This window comes from Elephantulus edwardii, unplaced genomic scaffold (genome assembly GCF_000299155.1).
Source record: "Elephantulus edwardii isolate Elephantulus edwardi_28Jun2011 unplaced genomic scaffold, EleEdw1.0 scaffold00111, whole genome shotgun sequence".
Taxonomy (NCBI): domain Eukaryota; kingdom Metazoa; phylum Chordata; class Mammalia; order Macroscelidea; family Macroscelididae; genus Elephantulus; species Elephantulus edwardii.
Genome location: NW_006399861.1, coordinates 1,348,049 through 1,359,488, shown reverse-complemented (window position 1 = coordinate 1,359,488; position 11,440 = coordinate 1,348,049).

The window sequence follows — 11,440 nt, the reverse complement described above, 5'->3', positions numbered from 1 at the left end:
TGGCCCAGTGGTGAGAATCTTTGTTTTCTTGATGTTGAGCTTCAATCCATATTGAAGACTGCAGTCCTTGACCTTCTGTAGCAAGCACTTCAGGTCCTCCTCAGTTTCGGCGAGCAGGGTTGTATCATCTGCATAATGCAGGTTGTTGATGATTCTTCCACCAATTCTGCTGCCACATTCCTCCTCGTGCACCCCAGCGTCTTGGATGATCTCTTCTGGATATAGCAAAAGAAAACCTTTGTTTTAAAACAGAATTATATTTACAGGGACAGAGGTAGGGATTTCAGCACATATTTTGGGATATAGTTTATTAGAGAATGGACATCCAAAGACATCTTCAAGATTTGTTTACATTAAGTTTTAGCTTAATGCTTTTAGTACTCCTCATCTAGTGCTGAATCAACAGGAATGCACTATAAATCATCTGGTATCCAGAGGGGATCATTTACTTAAAATGCTCAGTCCTTTTTCTGTCTCAGTTATCTTTGTGTGTAAAAAAAGGTCAACAACCAACTGACATGATCCAGGTTGATTCAATAATAATTGGCAAAAACAACCACCTCAAAGCATTCTTTCAGAGTTACACTTGTTGTTGTTGTTGTTGTTAGGTGCTGTCAAGTCATAGACCACTCATAGTGACCCTATCAGTGAGAAACCTGAGCACTACTCATTTCGAAAGTAGATGCCACTCCTGATTGAAGCTTGTTTTAATCAGGAAGCTCCACCAAACACTTTCCACCATGGGTAACTATCTTAAATTATCACATTTAACACATCAGTGTCACAGTATTTAGCATCACAGCAACCACAAGTTACCTCTGTGCAGCGATGCACAGACCAGCACAATGCCTAGAAGACTGACATAAAAACCAACTTGAACCAGGCCCAAGTTATGCAGGCTTGAGGGCCCTTCTGAAGCTTAATAAGCCACCACTTACTTTAAATCCTAGGCCAAACCTCAAGGGCCTCGCTCCTAGGGGGAAGAGAATTATTGCACATCAAACACAATCTTGAAAAAGCACACGACTCTAAAAACTTGGCACTACACTTATTTACACTTATTTTTCTTTAATTGGGTAGATACTTCTTTTGGCAAGGTTGCATATTGATATCATGCACTGATACTCTGTTTTCTCAAACTAATGCAGGCATTTTTAGTACTTCTTGTTGCTCTCTACTGATGAGTTCAGGTGCAAATTCAGGATTGTTCTTAGTATAATGTTTTAGGAAGCTGAAACTAAAGTTGACATAAGGATTGGAACATATTTCCTATTCTGGTTTATAAACTAAAACAAAATTTCCCAGTTTTATGTGCAAGATCTTAAACCTACCACTTCTATGTAACATTCTTTATTATTATTTCTCTCCTATTACCTCCTCATATTTTTTTTCTTTTCTTTTCATGTTTCCTTGGCTCTTCCTATAAGTTCTTTCTTCTTTTCTATCCACAGCCTTCTCCACTTTTTAAAAAATTTTGCCTTGCAATTTCATACACACTTAGTCTGTTACTTTATCACTTAATAATTCATTCTTTAAATAATCCATAAGCTTTCACATCTTTCAGATCTACCTTTCTGAAATCTATATTCTTTATATGATTTTTCACCTGTATCCACAGACCCTGTCATAATCTATTACAAGCATTGCTTTCTGTTTTTAAAAAATTGTTATTATTATTATTTTTAATGAAAATTTACAGAAATTTTGGATTTCCATATATTCATTGTTGCACTTTCTCCCTGTCCATCCCTCTCCTCCAGTTTGTTCTTATCTTTGAAAAGTCAAAGGAAAATTTTTTCATTGTTATACAATCCCTCCTATGCAGCCTTCAAAGCTTTTTATAACCTTTGAGAAATTACTAACTTTAACCCATATATACAGGCACATTGTACATATTTTGCTATTTTTATTACTGGATTATAATTATAGATATCCTTATAAGATAATTATTTGAATTATTAATGTGTATATGCATTCATGCCTTCCAATTTAAACTAAAAGACATGAAAAAGGCACTGCACACTGCATTAATCCTAAAACCTGGTATAGTATTTACAGGTAGTAGATACTCAATAAATTTTTGTTTTATATGTAGTGGAAATGTACTGAACAGTATTTTATAAACTACTTAATTTAAAATACTGAAAATAATTGTTTTGAATTCTTGGTTTAATTTATTAGGGAGAGGGGAGTTTCACTATGTCATAATCCTATCAGGGATTCAAACTCTATGCATTCTACTCAGAAGATGTTTCCAAATTTGCAACTGGAGTCTCACTATTCCAACTGCATTCCTGGTCACTAGACAGAAAAAGGACAAAATAAGGATGCTCAACATATGTTTTTAAAAAGAATCTTCCAAATTCACAAAAGTTTTTGTTGCATTTATTGGTCAGAGTTTATGGACATGGCAAAGAGAAATGGTTAGGAAATGTAATCTTTTAGCCTTGAAGCATTTTGTTCAACGAAAAATTGAGAATATCCAATGAAGCCTGACAAAGCCAGTTGGCTCTATCAACTGCTCTGCTGAAGAAAAATGGATTTACATGCAATTTACCGCCTCTGAAAACCCAGTGGAGGGTCAGATAAAAATTAGTTCTGCTTCAACAACAGAACACAACAGCAGCAACAACAGGTAATGAGGAAGCTCTGGTGGCCTAGTGGTTAAGGAACTGTGTTGCCATACCAAAGGCAGGCAGTTAAAAGGCTTCAGCTCTTCTGCAGGAAGAGGATGAATACTCTTCTGTGTAATTTACTGCTTCTGAAAATCTTCTTGAAGGCTAGCTATGAGTTGGTTCTGATTCAACGATATAGAACAATGACAACACTAAGTGCATAATGACTTTAAAATTTGCTCACATATTTGTTGGTCATCTGAATTGGTGAAGTGTTTATTCACATCCTCTATCCAGTTTAGAATTGGGTCCTTTTATTGTTGAAGTGTTGGAGATTTCTATGAATTTTAGAGATGAGTCCTTTGTCAGAAGTATAATTTTCAAATATTTTCTCTAAATCTGAATATTCTCTGCTTATGTTTTTGGGGAAGTCTTTTAATGTACTTTAGAATTTCATTTAATTCACTACCAAACTTTGATGGCATAGTCTATAAGGAGAACTGTGCTAATCCAAAGGACATGCCTCTCTTGTGGTTTGATGCCACCAAAGGCTCTGTGGGAGAAAGATGGTCAAACACTTCCCAAGCAATTCACAACCTTGGAAAATCAATCAAAGATCAGACATGACTCAGTTTGGACCCAACCACAATGGATGAGTGAATGAGTGAATGAATCATCTTGTTTATCCTCTGTTGTTTTAACCACAGATGCAAAAGTCTTATACAAAGGAAACTACAGAAACCATCAAGTTTCCAAAGCTACACATCTTAATGGGAGCAGATTACTTCACCTGGCACGTAAAGAGCAACATAAGACCAAACCTTCAACCGTTTCATTAGTAACTGAATGCACAGCTCACTACACCCCAGGACTTCCTGGTTTCCTGTTCATTTTTAGTGCGGTGAATCTAACCACTTTACTTTCACTAATTTTCATTGAAAACAGTTGAGTTTTCCTTTTCTGACAGACTTCCACATAACACAGGTTCCAGCTTTTGACTCTATCATTATATTTAAAACAAACATTGTAAATTTTAAAAGAGTAAATTGCAATCCCACCAACAATGTGTAAGAGTTCCTTTCTCGCCACATCCTCTGCAACATCTATTACTTGCTGCCCTGTTAAACTTTGCCACCCTTACTGGAGTGAGATGGCACCTCATTGTGGTTTTGATTTTGCATCTTTCTTATTGCTAGTGATTTAGACTTTTATTCATTTGTCTCTTTGCCATTCGAATATGTTCCTCTGCAAAAATTCTTTCCATGTCTTTTGCAATTGGGTTATCAGTCTTTTATAAAAGTGTTACTGTAGAATGAATATAAGGATCCAAGAGGGGTAGGAGAGGCTGGAAGCAGAGGGTTGTGGATGTGCAGGGGGAAGGGGGGTAATCACTAGGGGAGGTGTGGGAAATTGAAAGAATTTGTTCAAATTTGTATTTAAATTTTGTAAATAAACTAGTAGAGAAAAAAAGAAAAAATAAAAGAGTGACTTGGTCTCTGCTGCATTTTGACTTACATTTGTACATGGTATGAGATGTGGATCATGCTTCAGCTTTCTGTAGGTAGAAGTCGTTTTGGCAACACCAAATGTTAGAAAGGTTGTCATTTCCCTATTTGATAGTTTTTGTTTCCTTGTTAAATTGCTAGTTGATCGTAGGCTGTTGTTATGTGCCATTGAGTCAACTGTGACTCATAGTGACCCTATATACAATAGCCCTAAACCCTGCTCTAACCCTTGTCAAACTCACTGTCTCTGACACACCTAACCCCATTACCTCAGTGACTAAATCAATCCATTTAATCGAGGGTCTTCCTCTTCTGTGCTGTCCCTTTATTTTCACAAGCATGAATTCCATCTCCAAGTACTGATCCTGTCTTACACCATGTCTAGAGTATGTCAAACAAAGTTTCAGAATCCTTGCCTCTAAGAAGTAGCCCGGCTTCACCCTCTCCAGGATGAACTTGTTTGTTCTTCGAGCAGTAAATGATATCTTCAATACTCTTCTCCAGCACCGCAGCTCAAAGGCATCAATTCTCCTTCTGTCATCCCTAGTCATTGTCCAGCTCTCTGATCATAGCAAGTAATTGCAAAGACCATGGCCTGTATCAGGCTCATCTTAGTCTCCAGACTGACATTGTTGCTCTTCAGTACTTTGGAGGATCTCTGACAGGAGAATTTCCCAACAGAATTCATCTTTTAAATTCCTGGCTGTTGGTACAAAGACTGTTGTTTGTAGAGCCAAGCAAACTAAAGCTGCTAGTAATCTCAAGCCCTTCATCATCTATCATGATGCTGCCAAATGGCCTAATGATGAGAAGCTTTGTTTTCTTGATATTGAGCTTCAGTCTATATTGAAGGCTGCAGTCTTTGACCTTCTCCAGCAAGCACTTCTTGTCCTCCTCAGTTTCAGCAAGCAGGGTTGTGTCATCTGCATAATGCAGATTGTTGATGAGTCTCCCGCCACACTTCTCTTTATAGAGCCCAGCCTCCCGGATAATACGTTCCACATATAGATTGAAAGGATATGGAGACAGGACACATCCTTGATGCACACCCTTCCCAATTTTGTACCATTGTGTGTTTTCTCACTTTGTTCTGATGACTGCCCCCTGGTCCAAGTACTTTCAAGTGTTTCTTCCCATTCTTCTCAGAGTCAGCCATAGTTTGTTGTAATCTATACTCTCAGTATACAGTCACACAGTCAAATGCCTTTGCATAGTCAATGAAACACAGATATTCCTTTTGCACTCTCTGCTTTCAGCCAAGATCCATCTGATATTAGCTTTACTATCCCTAGTGCCACAGCCTCTTCTAAATTGAGCCTGCACGTCAGGAAGTTCTGTTGTGTTTTTTGGATAATATTCAGCAGAATCGTGCTTACATATGATACTGTTCTACACTCTGTTGGATCACTTCTCTTTGGAATGGAAAGAATATAGATCTCTTCCAGTCAGTTAGCCAGTTCGTTGTTCTCCAAATTTCTTGCCATGCTTTGGTGAGCAAATCCAAGGCAACATTTGTTTATTAAAATATGTCAATCGGTACGACATCAATTTGTGGGGCCTTGTTTTTTGCCAGTTCTTACAGAGCAGCTTGAACTTCTTCTTTCATCACCATAGCCTCTTGATTAAATCTTATTTCATTAAATTCTTCTGTGTCCATCAATTCCTTTTGGTACAATGACTCCATATATACTCTTTCTACCTTCTTTTAATGCTTCCTGGATCACTTAGTATTCTGCCCAGAGCATCCTTAAGTATTGCAACTTGAGGTTTGAATTTGTTGTTCAGTTTCTTCAGCTTAAGAAGTGCTGAGTGAGTTCAGCCCTTTTGACTTTCTGACTCCAGGTCCTTGCACATTTCAATGTAATACTTTACTTTGTTTTTCTGCGCTTCCCTCTAGAAATGTGTGTTCAACTCTTTAATATTGTGATTTCTTCCCTTTGCTTTGGCTTCTGACATCCATCTTAGTCTTTTCTTCTTCCTCTGTCTTTGTAATGACCTTTTGACTTCTGTGTTCTTTATCTTGTTCCATTGGTCTACGTGCATGTTGTTTTGGTTATTACAGCTATGTAGTAGATGTTGAGATAAGGCAATCCCACTTGTCTGTTTTTCAGAAGTGCTTGACTTATTTCCATATAAATTTGTCAATTGCCTTTTCTATCTCTTTGGAAAAAATGGATTTGATATCTGTATTGGGATTTCACTACATTTTTGGTAAAATTGTCATTTTGGTAAGATTGTCATTTTCACTATATCAAGTCTTCCTATGCATGAATAGGGAATATTTTCTCCCTTTATTTAGGTCTTTTATTGTTTCTTTCTTCTTAAATAATTTTTTCAATTTTAATTATGATTTTAACAAAAGTTTACAGAAACATTAGATTTTCATTCATTCTTTGTGGCATATTTTAAGCCCTCCCCCTCCCTTCCCATTCCCCAAGCAGATTTTTTTTATATACTCGTTTATTTTCAAAATTTGAATACATTGTTTTTGAGTACATATTCTTCCAATTTCCCTCACCTGCTTACCCTTCAAATTGCCCAACTCCATGATAACCCCTTCCCCTGGCATTCTTATCCCTCTACTTCCACCCTCCCCGAACCCCCTTGGATCTTTATATTCATTCCACAATAATGGTTTTATACAATATTTGTCCTTGTGGGACTGAGTTAGTTCACTCAGTATAATGCTCTCCAGACCCTCCCAAGTTATATAATAATTTATAAAATCATTGTTTCTGTGTACTGCATAGTATTCCATTGTGTGAATGCACCATGGTTTTTCAGTCCATTCGTTTGTGGTTATACATTTGGCCTGTTTCCAGGTTCTTGCAATGGTGAATAACGGTGTCATGAACATTGGTATATAAATCTCTATTTGTGCCTCAGCTCTCATTTACTTATGGTATGTTCCAAATGGTGAAATACCTGGGTCATATGGAATTTCTGTGTGCAGCTTTTCGAGGAAGTGCCCAACTGCTTTCCAGAATGGTTGTATCATTTTACAATCCCACCAACAATGTATACGAGTTCCTTTCTTCTCACATCCTCTCCAACATTTATTAATTGCTGCTCTGTTAAACTTTGCCATTGTTAATGGAGTGAGATGGTACCTCATTGTGGTTTTAGTTTGTGTGTCTCTCTTATTGTCAGTGATTCTGAGCTTTTTTTTTTTTTACAGTGACCAGTACATAGACCAGTAGAACAGACTTGAGAACCCAGAAATAGACTCAGCTATCTATGGTCAACTGATATTCAACAAGGAAATCAAAGCTATAAAATGGGGAAATGACAACCTCTTTAACAAATGGTGCTGGCACTTGCAGAAAGCTGAAATAGGATACACATCTCACACCATATAAAAAAATCAACTCAAGGTGGATCAGAAACCTGGGAATATAGCCCAAAACCACAAAGTTCATAAAAGACAAACTGGGATTAAGCTTATAAGTGGTAGACCAAGGTATAAAGAGACTGTCAAATACAGACAGAAATGCACAATCTGAAGAGGATAAATGGGACTTTCTAAAGAGTAAATCCATGGGTACATTAAAAACTTTTTCCAACAGAGTGAAAACAAAACCTACCCACTGGGAACAAACATTTGGTAATACCATCTCAAACAAAAGTCTTATAATGAAAGTTTGCAGAATACTCCTAGACCTCCCCAAGAAGAAGACTGATAATCCTATTATAAAATGAGCGAAAGACATGGAAAGAGTTTTCATAGAGGAAGATATTTGAATGACAAACAGACACATGAAAAAATGCTCTTACTATTTCTTGCAGTAGTGTTTTGTAGTTTGCATTATAAAAATTTTTTTTGTCTCTAGATAGTTTTTTTCCCCAAGTATCTCAATTTGTAGTTAACTATTGTAAATGGTATTGCTTTCTTAGCTTCCTTATATATGTCTCATATTTATTACTGTAGATGAATCTAATTTATTTTTGTATATTGATCTTGTATCCTGTCACTCTACTAAACTGGTATATTAGATCCAATAGATTTTATGTTGAGTCCCTGAAGTTTTCTGTGGATTCTATCTTATCAGATGCATATAGCATCAGTTTTACCAGTTCTTCGCTGATCTGTATGCTTATTCTTTCTCTTTTATTGTATTGATCTAGCAAGTACTTCCAATACAATATTATTGTCTGGTTCCTGTTCACAAGGGAAATGTCTTTAGTCTTTTTCCATTAAGAATAATGTTGGTTCTTGGGTTTGCATAAATACTTTTCACTATACTGAAGAAATGCCTTCTATCCCCAATTTTTTGTATGTTTTAATCAGAAAGTGGTGTTAGATTTTCTGCATCAATTGATAGGATCATGTGATCCTTGTTCTTTGCTTTGTTAATGTTGTTAATTATGTTGATTGTTTTTCTTATGCTGAATCACCCTGGCATACCTGTTATGAGTCCTTCTGGGTCATGTTGAGTTATTTTGTTGATGTACTATTTGACTCTATTGGATACTTTTTTCTTTTTTTATTCAATACTCTTCTCCAGCACTATAGCTCAAAGGCATCTATTTTCTTTCTATCATCCCTAGTCATTGTCCATATTTCTGTTGCATAGTCAGTAATTTCAAAGACCATGGCCTGGATCAGGTGCACATCAGTCTCCAGACTGACACTGTTACTCTTCAATACTCTGTAGAGATCCCTAACAACAGATTTTCCAAATATAATTCATCTTCTGATTTTCTGGCTGCTAGTACCAAGAGTGCGACCATGGAGTCAAGCAAACTGAAGCTGTTAACAATCCCAATCTTGTCACCATCTATCATGATGCTGTCTATTGGCCCAGTGGTGACAATTTTTCTTTCTTGATGTTGAACTTCAATCTATATTGAAGGCTTCAGTCCTTGACCATCTGCAGCATATGTCCCAGGCCCTCCTCAATTTCAGCAAGCAAGGACACAGGTCCCTGTATAACACAGGTTGTTGATGAGTCTTCCTCCAAATTCTGACGCCACATCCCTCTTCATCAAGCCCACCCTCCCCTATGGTCTGTTCCACATACAGATAAAAAATGATGTGGAGACAGGACACATCCCTTCGTAATTTTGAGCTATAGAGTGTTTCCTTGCTCTGTTCTGATGACTGCCTCTTGATTCAATTATAGGTTTCATATAAGCACAGTCAAGTGTTCTGGAGTTTCCATTCTTCTCAGAGTCAGACACAGTTTGTTGTGATCCACACAGTCAAATGCCTTTGCATATTCAATGAGACATAGATAGACATTCTTCTGGTACTCTCTGCTTTCAGCTAAGATTCATCCAACATTAGCTATAATATCCCTTGCATATGTATTCACGGGAGATATTGACTGGTTTTAGCATTAGAGTTACTCTTGCTTCATATAATGACTTTGCAAGAGTTTCTTATTTTCTAAAATTATTTAAGAAAAATTGGCTATTACCAATTTTCATGCTTTGGATATGTGATATAATTCAGCAGTGAAGGCATCGAGGTCAGGTTTGTTGTTTGGTTGGGTTTGTTTTGTTTTGTTTGGTGGGGGTCTTTTTGTGACCTAGAGGTAAAATACAAAACCATTAATATCATAAAAGATAAAAGACAGAATCATACTTAGAAGACCTAGCCTATCATAAATACAGCCAGGAATCCGCCATCATGAGATAATAATATCAATGAATGGGACATTTTAAAGGTTAGTTTCTGTGCACATCAAACATCACCTTATAATAATAAGGTATGAGATATTTTGTTAATGCACAAGTTATTTTCTTAATTGTTTATTTTAAATATGTAGAAATAAAATAAAAGTTTGCATATTGAAAAAAAATCAAACTCCATTTTTCCAATAGAAGGAATAGGAAATTTATTGACTAGGGAAAAGAAAATGGCAATACCATCTCAAAGAAAAGTATTACAATGAAAGTTTACAGACTATTACTGGGATTCCATAAGGAAAGGACTAATGATCCAATAACAAAATGGACAAAAGTCATGGAAAAGCTTTCCACAGAGGAAAACATTCAGATGACCAACAGACACATGAAAAAAAAAAGCTCAAAATACCTGCCAATTAGAGAGATGAGAATCAAAATTACAATCACCTCAGTAGAAAGGGCAAAGTTTAGTAGGACAGCAAGCATTACATGTTGAGGAAGATGTTCAAAGATTGGAACTCTCATACACTGTTGGTGGGATTATAGAATGGTATAACCACTCTGGAAGGCTGTTTGGTCTTTTCTCAAAAAAGCTGAACATAGAAATTCATATGACCCAACTATAACTATGCCTTAAGGAAAATAGAAATAAAACACAAACAGAAATTTGTACACTAATGTTCATAACAGCATTATTTACTATACTAAAAAATGGGAACAGCTCAACTGTTCATCAACAAAATAATGTGTTAAAAGTAATGGTACAACTGCATGCTGGAATACTATAGAACACTCAGGAGAAACAATTACTAAAACCACTATAAAACATGTGAGAGACAAGAGATCATTATGCTGAGTGAAGTAACTCAGTTTCATAAAGATAAATACTGTATAAGACCATTGCTTTAAAAATAAAAAGGAAAACTAGTAAAATGTGTATAAAAGTCCAGAGAGGGAAATAGAGGGGGCAGGGTTACTGAGGGAAGGGAAATGGGATTGGGCTATGGACTCTTTCTCTGTTTTCTGTTCTGGTGTGGTGAGAGATTGTGATATTCTCATTCCCTCTGGCCCTTTTGGAGAGACATTTATGGTCCTTTCTGGCCCCTTTCCCCCTTTTTAGATATTTGGTGTCAGAAAGAGTAGGATTCATTGGTTCAGACGCGCAGACCTATGGCTTGTTTTTGTGAATGTGGGGCTTGGAAAAGATATACAGTGAAATAGTTATTATTTTTTTTCTCTGAAGAGGAGGAGAAAACGAAAATGGTTATTTTTATTGTAACTAAAGTGTAAAGAAAAGTTGAGAACATGCGTTTTTTCCGAGACAAAAGTATACAAAGATAGAGATGAATTTAAGAATCTCTTTAAAAGTCTATCTATTGGAGAGTTGGACAGTGACTAGGAATTATAGAAAGAGAATTGATGCCTTTGACCTGTGGTGCTGGAGAAGAGTGTTGAATCTATGAAAGGAAAATAAACAGGTTTGTCCTAGATAAAGTGAAGGTGGAATGCTCCCTGGAGTCAAGGATTTTGAAGCTTCATCTGACAGGTTTTGGGCATGTTGCAAGGAGGTACTGCAACATGCATGATGTTCCTTGGAGAGAGACATCATGTTTGGGAGAGTGGAGGGACAGCGCAGAAGAGAAAGACCCTCAATGAGATGGATCGATTTGTGATTGAGTTGGTGGGAAA